This window comes from Tenrec ecaudatus, chromosome 13 (assembly GCF_050624435.1).
Source record: "Tenrec ecaudatus isolate mTenEca1 chromosome 13, mTenEca1.hap1, whole genome shotgun sequence".
NCBI lineage: Eukaryota > Metazoa > Chordata > Mammalia > Afrosoricida > Tenrecidae > Tenrec > Tenrec ecaudatus.
Genome location: NC_134542.1, coordinates 95,954,641 through 95,967,901, shown reverse-complemented (window position 1 = coordinate 95,967,901; position 13,261 = coordinate 95,954,641). Strand labels below are relative to the sequence as shown.

At 39.2% G+C, this 13,261-nt stretch overlaps 1 pseudogene; it reads right to left on the bottom strand.

Annotated features, from left to right (window-relative positions):
- Positions 1–7,476: 7,476 nt before the first annotated feature.
- LOC142424034 (muskelin pseudogene) lies at positions 7,477–12,677 on the bottom strand (annotated as a pseudogene).
- Positions 12,678–13,261: the final 584 nt, after the last annotated feature.

The window sequence follows — 13,261 nt, the reverse complement described above, 5'->3', positions numbered from 1 at the left end:
TTCTTTCCCGATGATCAGGAGATTCCTCTCTTTTAGCTTCAGAGATGGCTCCCATGCACGCTCAGCAGAATGGCAAAACTGACCAATCCCTACTAGAGGCCTCTCTACCTTATCTTCAAGTTCCCTCCCAGTCATCTTGTAGGTGTTACAAAGACTATGGAAAGAAGAGTCATAGTACATAATCTAATTTCATCAGAGGCTGTTAATTGCAAGATACGTATTTCAAGACACTGTGTGAAAGAAAGATAATTCTCTCTGTTTCTGTAAAGAATTCCAGACTTAGAATAGCTATAAAGGGTTGATATGAGATAGAATCACTTAGATGGCAGTAAGATTTATTTGATTTGATTTCCTTGCCAGACTTCTGAATTCTATTATATAGTGCATTTAAAGTTCAGTTTGAAATTAATCAAACATGTAATCAAGATCCATTGATAATTATTGATGGTTAGAGTACAAAATTTAGAAACAAAGAAAAAATTTAGAAACAAAAAGGAAGGTACAGTCATTGGAAAACGCATACATTGGTACAGATAAGAGCTCTGGACACATGGGATTCAGGACAGATAAAACCCTCAGGAACTGTAGTGGGAGTAGCAATATGAGGTGGGGAGGGAGATGGTTAGAGAAGGGGGAAGGGGGAGAAAGGGGAACCCATCACAAGGTTGGATAAATACCCCCTCCCCCAGGGGGATGAATAACAAAAAGGTGGGTGAAGGGAGACAATGGACAGTGTAAGATACTAAATAATAATAATATATAATTGACCAAGGAGTCACGAGGGGGGAAGGGACAGGGAGGGAGGGGAAAAAGAGGAGCTTATACCAAGGGCTCAAGTAAAAAATGTTTTGGAAATGATGATGGCAACATATGTACACATCTTCATACAATTAATGTACATACAGGATGCTGTAAGAATTGTGAAAGTCCCCAAAAATTATTTTTGAAAAGTCCTTGTGTGTTAGACAGGGTTCTCTAGAGAGACAAAACCAGATTGCTAATAATTATATATATGTATATAGGTAGATAGATATATAACACAAGAAATGAACAGTTAAATTATGAAGCAGTACAAATGGCTCAGTGGAACTCACTCCCGTGAGACAGTTGTGAGACACTGGCAGTCCTTCTTGTGATAGAAATTTAGTTCATGATGCTGTGATAGAAGACAAATGAAAAAGAAATATCTTTTTTCAACATCAACAGAAACAACTATTATCTATGAGGATTTTCCAGATGGAGTAAACAGAAATAAAAGGGACTACATCTGTGAGAAGAGGTGATGGAGAAGTTCAATATGAGCAACCAAGAGAAGGCCAGGAACTAACTGTAAAATAGACCCCCAATTGCTCATATGTAAGTCAAGATGAAGCTGAAGAAAATCAAAACAAGTCCATGGGAACCAACATATGACCTTCATTATCTTTCTCCTGAGTTTTGAGGACATCTCCAGCATCTTGGACACATTGAGCACCGATGAGGGAAGGCCTGCTGAGCTGTGGAAGGACATCAAGAACATCACACATGCAGAAAGCAGAAGGTCATTGAAAAGACAGGAAAGAAAGGAAATCTTAAAATGGTTGTCAGAAGAGACACTGGAGCTGGCACTTGATCACAGAGGAACTAAGGTAAATGAAAGAAATAATGAATTAAAAGAGATTTGCAGAAAATTTCAAAGGGTAGTTTCAGAAAACAAAGTAAAATATCCAAAAAGCTGAGCTTAGAAGACCAAGAAGGAAGAGCAAGCACAGCATGTTTAAATTGAAAGAACTGAAGGAAAAAAAATCCAAGCTTTGGATTGCAATATTAAAAGATTCTATAGGCAAAACATTAAATGAAGCAGGAAGTGTCAAAAGGGATATATTGAAAAAGAACGAGTTAACCTGCAGCCATTTCAAGAGAAGGCATATGACCCAGACCTCCTGGTTCTGGAGGAAGACGTACAGGCTTCCCTGAAGGTCTTAGTGAAAAACAAGTCTCCAGGCTTTGACAGAGTACCAATTGACAAAGTTCAACGTGCTTACAAAGCACTCCTCTATGGCAAAAAATTTGGATGATAACTTCCTGGCCAAATATGAGTCAATGGAAGATACCCATATTTGTAACCATCCCAAAGAAAGGTGACTCCACAGAAAGCACAAGTTATCAAACAACATAATATCACATGCAAGTACAATGGTGCTGAAGATCATTCAAAACTGTGGCAACAGTCCATTGGCATGGAGCAGCCAGATACTCAGGCTGGATTCAAAAGAGGACTCAAAACAAGAGGTACAATTCCTAATGCCAGGTGAATGTTAGCTCAGAGCAGATAGGACCATAATCACATGTGCTTGTATTAGGCAAAGGCATTCAACTACATGGATTGTAACAAAATATGGATAACACTGAGAAGATTGGGAATTCCAGACCACTTAATTTTGGTCATAGATTCATGTACATGGATTAAGAGGGAGTTGTTTAAACAGAACCAGGGGATACTGCATGGGTTAAAAATCAGAATGTGTGTGAGGGTTGAATCCTTTGCACCGTACTTGTTCAACCTGTCCACTGAGTAATCATCTGAGAAGTTGGAGTACTCAATGCAGAATCAAATTAGAGGAAGGTTTATTAACAACCTGCGATAGGCAGATGACATAACCTTCCTGCTGCAAATGAGGAGGACTTGAGGCACTTGCTGATGGAAGAGCAAGGCTTGCAGCCTTCAATATGGATTATAACAATGTCATTCAAGAAAAAGTCCTCACAATTGAACTAGTAGGTAATAAATAGAGCAGAAGTTGAAGTTGTCAAGAATTTTATCTTGTTTGGATCACAATCAATGCTCAGTATACAAGTATACAAGCAGTATACAAGAAAATAAAAAGATAGTATGCGTGGTGTGGGAAGCCTATTGACATGGTGGTTACGCATTGGGCTGTGATCCACCAGGTCCATAGATTGTAAACACTAGCTGTTCTCAGGGGGAAAGACAGGGTTTTCCACACCTGTAAACAGTCACAATCTCTGAAACCCACAAGGACGTTCTACTCTGTTCATTAGCGCTGCTATGAGTCAGCATTAACTCAATAGCAGTGAGATTTTTGTTGTTGCTGAGTTGCATTGCGTCAATCTGCTGCATAACCTGTCTTTAAAGTATTGAAGAACAAGAATATTACTTGGGCTAAGATAACCCAACCCAAAATATGGTGTTTACACTTGCTTCACATGCATGCGAAAGTTGGCCATAGAATATGGAAGACCCAAGAAGAATCAATGCATTTGAATTGTGGTGCTGGTGAAGAATGATGAAAACACGATGGACTGCCAAAAGAGCAAACCAATCGTGTCCTGGAAGAAGCACAGCCATAAAGGCAAGGATGGCGAGGCTTCATCTCCCATCTTTGGACATGGCAACGGGAGAGACTTGTCAATGGAGAAGGACATCATGCTTGCTGAAGGGAAGGGACAGCGAAGCAGAGGAAGACTCTTGGTGGCATGAATTGGTGCAGTGCCGGCAGCAATGGGCTCAGGCATGATTAACAGTTGTGAGGACAGAGGAAGACTGGATGCGGTCCTGTATGCAGGGGGCCATGGGTCTGAATGCAACACAGTAACAACATGGATTTTAAAAGTGAGTTTGATTCTGAGAAATTTTCTCAGTTGCTTAAAGCTTTTTAAGATCTTTTATTTTTATTTCTTCTCATCCCACTCAGTTAGGTTAGATTTAAATATTTTTATATACAGACTAATTTCAATGAGTCTAAAAATCACTGACAGCTTGTACATAACGATTTCTTAATGTGTGAGTAGAGAAACACAGTCAAGGAAGTAGTATTCCCTCCCATACTTCATGGATACAAGTCCCAAGTCACAAAGACTTGTGACTAGAAAGTCAATTGTAGTCTGTCCAGGGAGCATATTGAAACTTGAAGGCAAATTTTGCCCATATTTGACCATTTTCACCCTGTGAAGTTGTGATGGAATTTACCACCATGAATTAGGTGGAAAATATGGGTCAAGTATTGGCTTCACTGAGTAAAATATATATTTTATTATCATTCTTAGGGTGGAGGAAATTATGTTTTCTAGCTTTGTTGTACAAAGATCAAAGAGGAAACCTTCATTTATGCCAGGTTTCACTAGACATTAAATGAGCTATTTTGGGTAAGATTATGAGGTAACCAAAACTCTTTTTAGTTTAATTTTTACCTCTAACTGGATTCAGATTGCTTTAACTGAAGAGTCAAAGGCCCTGACCTCTAATTCATTCACATAATCAGGAACACATGTAAGCTACTGACTGCCAATCCGTTCCGTGAGTCCACGGCTGCAGGGTGCACACAGCAGCCTAAGATCTGGGTCTCACAGGACTTTTTTGGGAGGTATTCTTCAGTGCGTAGTCAAGGGATGAAGATTTGAAAGAAACAAAGGGAAATCCGTACAAGAAATAAACCTATGCCAAGACACTGGCGTCCTACTTTTTTGTAAGATTTAAATCCATTTTATTTGTTTGTTTATTTAAGGTGAACGAATCATGGAAGTGACTACTCACTCCATCGCTTCACAAAAATGTTGCCGTGGGATAGATGTTTTTGTTCTACAGTGCCTGACCATTTCACTGGCAGGTGATTGTAAGATTTCCTTATAAGACAAGCTCTCGTGAACTGCTGTCTCCCCAAGCAAATTACTTTTTGTGGAGAATTTTTGCGGGCGAGGAGGGGAAGATAGGACTTCGACTATGCCTCTGACACATGTACAGGTTAGAGCAGGGAGAATATATGCTGCTGAGATGAAATAAGAGCACATTAAAGGGGGTGACGGCTGAGCACAGGCAGTTCCTTAGTGACTGTATGACTGTACCCCGGGAGGATTTCTGCGAATGCTCTCCTCGGCTTACTTTTCCAACTTTGTAAAACAAGTCTCATTTTTGTAGAGGGAAACAATATCGGGAAAACTCTAGAGAACTAAATTTGATAGAGTGCGAACCAGACTTTTTTTCTTTCTGCCACCTATCCCAAGAACCCAAATATGTGCGCTATCCTGGCTGTTGCAGATAATGAAAGGGCCAGACGATACAAGGAATCCAGGACCACCGGATAAGAACGCTGACCCTACAAGATAGTAGCTGCAGATACCCCCTCTGCTACTGCTACACTTCAGTCGAGATTTTGCACTATCCAATATTGACTGACCTATTAGAATTAAAAATATGTTTGCTTATTTTTTAATTTCATAGCTCCCCACACTTGTAGAGGGGCTTTCTTATAGTTATTTCTCTCCAAGTAGTTTGCTAGTTTCTTGAGTTACTTAGAGATTTATTCCTTGAACAAATTCCATTTTTATATCACCAGTGTTTTCACTTTATCGATCAATTTTCCAAATCATGTTTTTATATTGTACATAAAGCTTATGTCGTTGTTTCACAAATCAGTATTGAGAGGAATGTTGCTATATTTGTGATCCAGATATACCTTCAGTCTCAAAATATGTGAGAATGACTCAATTATATTACTTTCAAGCCTTCGTTTAGCTACTTTCACATGACAAAGGAAGAATCCAGGAAGCACAGTGGTGAGGTGCTCATCTGCTGTCAGCAGATTGAAGCCACCAGTCTGAGAGAGAGATGGCCATTGGCTCTCATGAAGACTTACCATCAGTTCTTTCTTCTCAGTCAGTTCCGGTATAGAAATTCCTCTAAAATCTGTCCACTGTGGACTATCTTGCTGGTATTTGAAATAGTGATACCATTGACGTAATTTCCAGCATCACAGTAATACACGTCACCTAAGTAAGAAAAAACGACTTAAGGGACTATTTATCACTTATTGAAAGTTCACCTTTCTTGTTAAGTACACTCCCTTTGTATATTTATGCTAATACATCTTCAAAGACTTTACGCTGCTTGATTTGTCATTTTTCTTTGAAGCATTGCTCTCTCAGTTGCTTTGTTTAACTACTCCATCTTTTCATCTGCCTTTTATCTAAGAGTCAGGACTCAAACAGACAGAGTACAGACTTAATAGTTGAAAGACCTTAGTTTCAAGTCTGTTTTACTAGCTTATTTTCTGTATTTTCACAAATCATCTAATAACTTTTTGGGGGGCTCAATTTGAGCTCAATGTCTTCATCTATAAATTAGATATAATGCTTGCGTCTTAGTATCCTTCCTTATAGAATCTCAATATGTATAAATATTTTTAAAGATCCCTTATTTTTACCTTGTTTTCTATTTGTTTTGCCTCCTTCGGTTTATGAAATTGTTATGTTTTCTTCTTTACTTGCATCATTTATTTCTTAAGTTATGAAAATTATATTTGCTTACATTCAAATACATTGTCACTACTCAAATATGGTCGGTACTCCAATTCCAGCTGGTTTTCTTTTTTGTTGTTGTTGCTGTTTTCATTCATAGTTTCCATTAAAAAATTAAGAAAAGATGCAAAGTGATTTTCCGCATTGATATACTGTTCGGTTTCAGGCTCTCATCGTCTTCTGGATAATGCACTCACTCACCCTTAGTGACCTTAGTGGATAGGTTAGACCAGCTCTGGCCGGTTTCCAAGAGGGTAACTTTATGAGAGTACTAAGACTCATCTTCGTCCCTGGAGCAGCTGACGACTCTCAAGTACTGACCTGGAGGTTAACAGCCCAATGGCTATCCTCTGTGCCACCAATACTACCCTGCCAAAATCCTACCAATATATGTCTCCTAAAAACAGACACGTACCTTCTCTCAGTTCTCAAGGCTAGCAGTAGGGGATCTGATGTCAACATTCTTGAAGTCTTCAGAGAATGTGAGAGAATCTGCTCTATGCCCCTCTTTTAGCTTTTTTGTAATAGCTGGAAAATCTGATGATTCTTGGCCTGTCTATCCATGTTCATATGATCGTTGCTTGTTTGGCTTTTGTGTCTTTTCTCTTGAAAGAGCACTAGCCATATCGAATTAAGAAACCATAATGCATTTTGACCTCTTGTTACCTTACCTGATAGCTTCTAAATTGGGTCACCATCACAGATGCATGGGGCAGGACTTCAGTGTATCTTTATGTGGGACACCTTTCCATTCATAGCAGTCGATGTTAATGTAGAATCTTTAACAAAAGTCATATAGAACCTACTGACTATATATCTGTTTTTCATTATTGTTTTACCTAATACAACCAAAATCCTGTCAGCACTGCCGGGGAACAATTGGACGGCTAAGATGGCAAGGTCAGTGGAGAAATTCACAAGCAGTTCTGTAAGAGAAAAACAAACCTGTCTGCTTTTTTTTTTTAATGGAACATATTCCAATTTCACTTTATTAGCTAATTGAGAGACCGGGGGTTCGGGGGAGGGCATGGGAGAAGCCAGGGTGCAGAGCAGGTAAGCGTAGTGACTAAGACCTTCTCTAGGACTCGCTGTGGTCCTCACACATGGTGACCTCGTATCTGGGCAAGAACTCTGAGATCCACAGACACCAGTTGTTCCCTTCTGTGTCCAGGGACTCTTCAGCTACAGCATGACCAGGTCCACCATGTTGCCTTTAGCGGGGATCATGCTATCAGGAAAGAAATTGACTAAGGTATCAAAGAGCTGAGTTCTTTGAGCATGGGTGTGATCCGCATCCGGAAAGCCTAGAGCTGTAAAGTTGGAGCCAAATTTGAAGAGAACTGAAGCTAGGAGATGAAACTCTTTTGTCTCTTTTGGGTCTGAATGATCCACAGTTATATAAAGGTCATTTTGTAAATATTTCAGAGCACTGTGAAGATCCATTTGAGCCTCCTCTTCAAACCTGTGCTTTCTTATGAGGTACTTGCCATGCTGCAACAAGTAATCCTCTGATGGTTTACACAACTTCAGTGACCAGAAGTCATCTAGTCTCATCTTTGGAGAACGGGATTTTCCTTGATTCCCACCAAATAAATAATGAACCTTGTGTATGTAACTCATCATATACAAGCTGGTGGGCAAATCTTGGGCATGGCTCTTCTTCCTGAAGACTTTTACTTGGATTTTCCTTTGCAGGTTGATCTTTCTTATACACACAAGACCACCTATTCCTCACAATGCCATAAATCCAGAAAGAAATTCTGCCATTCTCATCCCTCTTTTACTTGTCTTTCCTGAGTGCAGATCATGTCGACATAATATCAGGTGACCCCAAGAAAATCTCAGGGATGGCTCCAATGACAGGATCACACAGAGTCCACATCATAACTGAAGAAGTCAATCAAATAGGTCTTTGACCGTTGACCACCAAATACATACAGGCAACGATTTTTGGAGTGGAATAACATGAAGGTCCTATCTGAGACTGGATGTGCTCCAGTCCAGCATTGCAGGAGTCTTCTCGAAGAAGCTTCCAGGCATGACACTGACAGGTGAAAGCAAACAGCCCACTGAACTGGGGCTCACTGGCCCTGCTGTTGTCTACACTGCTGTTGCACGTCGGAATTCTACCACCAAAGGTGTACATCATATGATTTTCTGAATCCACACACATCTGATGGTCAAACACTAATATCGGCCCTCCATCAGCATCAGTGTCCTCAATGAGTAACAGCCATGTGTTGGTGTCAATGTCTTATCAATAGAAGTCACTTGTCAGAGACTTGCTGTTCTTTACAAACAGTAAGGGAAAAACGAACCTGTCTACTTCTATCAAGACGTACAGCTTGGAAACACTGTGTTGAGACACTGTGAGTTTCAAACAACTCAATGGCAGTGGGCTTGCCTAGCAGTTGTGGAAAACATGTTTTATTTTATTCTCATATATATGGGAGTGAAACCATTAATCTTTTTCGTGTTTTCCCCCCAAAGTACTGTTCTTTCCTCTATTCTTCATGGCTAGCAATAGTTTGACTTTTTAATTGAATTGAATTTTGATGAAAATATAAACATTGAAACATCCTATCTTTTAAAACTTTACAGCCTTCAGCCCTGTATATACTGTTTTTGAGTCAGAGTTTGCTGCAGGGCAGTGCTTTGATTTTCTTTGGATATATAGGGTTCAGTGACATTAGTTACGTTCTGTACATTCGGTCCACATTCTAAGGATTGTATCTTTGGTTTCATCTCCATTGATTTAGATTTAATTTAGATTTACTGCCCCCTAAACTTTTCAGCTATACTTTAGAGTGACCACTATCCCTTTGGTGTGATATAACTAATTACTAAAAAGAAAACAGGACTTAAGTGTGAAGTTATTTACTTTTAAAAATTTTACTGTTCTGTGGTTCAAATATGACTTCAGGGTAGGTACAGTTCCAGTATGGGCCCAGAATATCTGTATTCACGAGGAATTTAATTTAAATATCTCTTCCATAGTTCTTCACTTTCTATTTAGGATTACTTTTCATCAGGATTACAGATCAAAACATTATTAAAATATTAATAGCATAACAAAATATGCTTACAATATTAATGGCAAGCACCATTCTTCTTTTTCGTTCATATTAGAGAAAGTGTTGGTGCATGGAGGTATTCGTCTCACAGGCCAGTTGCTTCTTTGCTTCTTGGATTTCTTTTTCCTCTGCTGCTCCAGGTGTTACACCTTTGTAACTTGCAAGAGTGTAAGAGCACAGATAATGCTCCCTAAGATGGAAGGTAAAACAGAACCTTTTAAAAGGGTATTGAACAAATTGACTGGAGTGTTGCATATATAATTGCTCTAATCTTTATGACTTCTACTTTTTAGTACCTTGCCATTCAAGCTCTTTTTTTTTCTCACATAGGAACCTGAGTAGCAGACAATATTGCAAGTCTATGAGCCATATGGCCTGGAGGCATCGTGCTTAGCATTGGATTGATGACTGTAACCTCAGCACTTCAAAACCACCAGCTGCTGCTCAGGGGAAAATGAGGCTTTCTTCTCCCATAAAGAGTTACACTCTCAGAAACCCACATGGGGCAGTTCTAAACCATGCTATCAGGTTACTCTGTGTCAAAATTGACTTAAAGACAGAGAGTCAGGTATGATCCACATGCAGGCTCTGGACCAGTAAGAAGAGAGGGAAGCATTTGCAGAGTCTGCTTCAATAGGAAGAGGCCAGACCCCCCCAAGAACACGTCCTTTCAATTGCAACAGGATGGTGACCTGAGAAGGAGTCTGCACTCTTCTCTAATACTCTTACTACTGCTTTGGGGCTCACAGCAGATTCCATAGTGAAGCTGTTTACATTACTATGTATCACCGCATAGGAGAGGCCTCCACTGCTGAACCGCTGGAATCAGGGAGAGCCAAGTTGACACAAAACCTACATCACATACAAGATCTCCAGGTGACTTCTATACACCATAGAATTTGAGAAGTAAAAATTATTATAAAAATACAAGTCATACTGTAAATATTATCAGTAAACTATCAAGTTGGACCATGAAAGTGGTCTTTTTTCTTAATGTGTCATAATGTAAACAATATTTTGTAAAAGTGGCAACATCCACCCTGCCTTCTCTATTGTCATTATGGAAACTTTTGCAGATTCTCTGCTTAGTGCTGAATCGAAGCCCTATAAAATGTTGCTAGGAACTACTACTCTGATGCAATAAAGAAAAAATTACCAACTGGCATATTTCTAGATTAAAAGGAAATATTAAAACTGGCTTTCAATATTTAAAGCTTACTTAACTAACAACACTTTGCTTGACACTGACTTGTGTCATTTTACTTCATTCTTCTTTTGATCCAGGCAAAGAGTTACATGGTTTGAAATAGATTATCATGTCACCTTTTTGAATAGAAGAGATGAAAGTATTTTTTAATACTGGGTGATGAAGCCTATGGCCAAGCCCTGATGAGACAGTATTACAATCAAGTAGTGAATCCAGGCAAGGAAAAAGGCGATAGCGTCTTTGTAAAACAATAATGAAAATGCATTCCTTAGATCCAGGATTTCTATATGGTTCTCACTGATAATTAATGAGAAGCGTGGTGAGGATTGATTTAAGGTTTTCCATGGGCAAAGGTCTTTACCTTATCTGCTGTATTCACAGAATCCAAAGTGGCCAACCGCCAGTCTGTTTTACCTTTGATAGTAAAGATGCAAATGGTATCACACAGAAGATTAACAAAAATAAAATCAGTCCTGTATGTTTTCTTTTAAAGTTGCTCAAGTTATTTTTTTTTCCTTTGCTTCACATTGAAAGAATGAGGCTCCTTTCCCATACTTGGTATGTAGTACATCTTTTTTCTCTGAGTTAATTCTCCAAGTCTGTTCTGTCAGCCAGTATAAACACGGCTTGATGAATGAGACTCAAGGTGTTTAGTCACCTGAAGCAGCTGTTTGAAGTGACTCCACACACAGCCCGGGGCCTGTGTTTTCACAGCTGCGAGAGCTCTTCAAACGCTTTCCCTCGGCCTCGCTCTTCGCCGGGGCTTTAAACTCTTAGCGCAAAATCTGGACAATTTCAAACGAGCAGAATGAAACTAGAGACAATAATTTTGCATGATTTTGAGCCAAAAAATGGCCTAAAATAAATAAATGAAGTATATTTGAAAGTGCTTTACCTAGGTGGGCTATATATCTGACAATTGTTCTCCCTCGCTAGTACCCAGAGGCGCTCTTAAAAGGGAGATGTGTGGCTGAAACACTACTCTCTGTTTAGATGGCAGTATTTTCCTTTCTGTTCTGATTCTGTGACACTGAGGTTAAAACCTTACGAGCTTGGAACTATATGTACCTGAATTGCTCAGGGAATTGCTAGATGTTTGATCGTGCTCCAAGCTCATAAACTGACCTAAGGTGATTAAAAATGGCATTCTTTGCCAGTCTGCCTTGGTGATTCAGGATTTTGAAGTTCCCCTGATGCCTGGCATGCTTAACTGAAGGGCCAAACTCAAACATGACCACCATATTTGTTATAAGGCTTCAGATTTATTTAAGCCTATTTCAATAACATCTGTTTTTCTTCCTCTCATGTGAAGTGAAAAGGACAGAGTCACAAAGAATCTTGTGACTTTTGACAGAAAATATGTAAAGGTCACTTTTGTTCAGAATGACAATATCTTCATTAAAAATACTTAAAGATTTTGTTTTTCAATTTGATAAATAGCTATATTTTTCCTAGAGTAAATTAGCATGCTGCTTCGAAAATGCACTTGAATTTATATAACTTTTTGTGTGATTGGTAATATTTAAAATAGTGCTTCTACTAATTTTTCATCTCTGTTTATTTAAGTAGAATCAAATTAACGTTTTATCCACTCACTTCATATGGATGTATTGAGTAAGTTATATTAATGTTAAAAATGAAGTTAATTGCTGAGAATGTATAAATAAAACAGATTTATCTCGCCACCAAATGGCTTATAATCTAGTTGGGAAGTCATACATCAAATAAATAGCAAAACAAATATTTCCTTATAATCAATATAAATGCTGCAAAGACGAGACTCAACTCATTGCAATCAGGTTGAATCCAACTCACAGTGACTCCGTAGGACAGGGAAGAACTGCCTCTATGTGTTTTCCAGACTTATACTTCACAGGAGTAGAAAGCATCACTTTTCTCCCATGTAGCAGCTGGCGGTTTTGAACTGATTACCTTTTGGTTAGCATCCCAATGCCTAACCCACTAGGTCACCTACTCAAAGAAGACATTAGAGCAAATGATCTTTGCTGTACCTATTTGTTCTATTTTTAATTATCTCTGTATTAGTAATAATAAACTCTTTTTTATCACTAGAGTTTGCATATCAACTTACCCAGAACCATTGGTCCCATTGTTTTCTTATTGGGATTGTTTATTTTGCTTAACTTATATAGATAGACATGAGAAAAAAGTTGAAAGGAAAATAAGGGTGCCCTATAAATAGTTCCTGGTCTGCTTGCTCCCTCTGTTGACCTCTTTGGCATGCAGTCCTTCTTTGGGCAGGTGTTAGTAACAAAGCACCTCAAACACTGATACGTGGCCAAATGGCACACTACTCTGCAAGCCAGCCTCCTGCCTAAAGCAGTCAGCTGTACCCATTCCATAGACCAGGACGGCTATCACTCTGCCTCATGGTTTCAGCACTGCTCCTCAACTCTGTCTCACAGATTGGGCTCTTCTGATGCCTCTCCATGCAGAGATTTCAGGTGCGGATGCACTTCACTCCTGTTGGTTGTGTGATTCTGTTTCTGCTTTGGACATGGCTGGCTTACTTTATACCTGGTGGTGTCACACAATTGACCAGTATCCTCCAGTAGAGTTTCACACAACCAATGTGTATGATGATAGCCAAACATTTGGTGGTAATCACACAGATTATGGATAAGAGTGTCAGGCCAAGGAATTTCCCTTCACTAGAACTCAGATG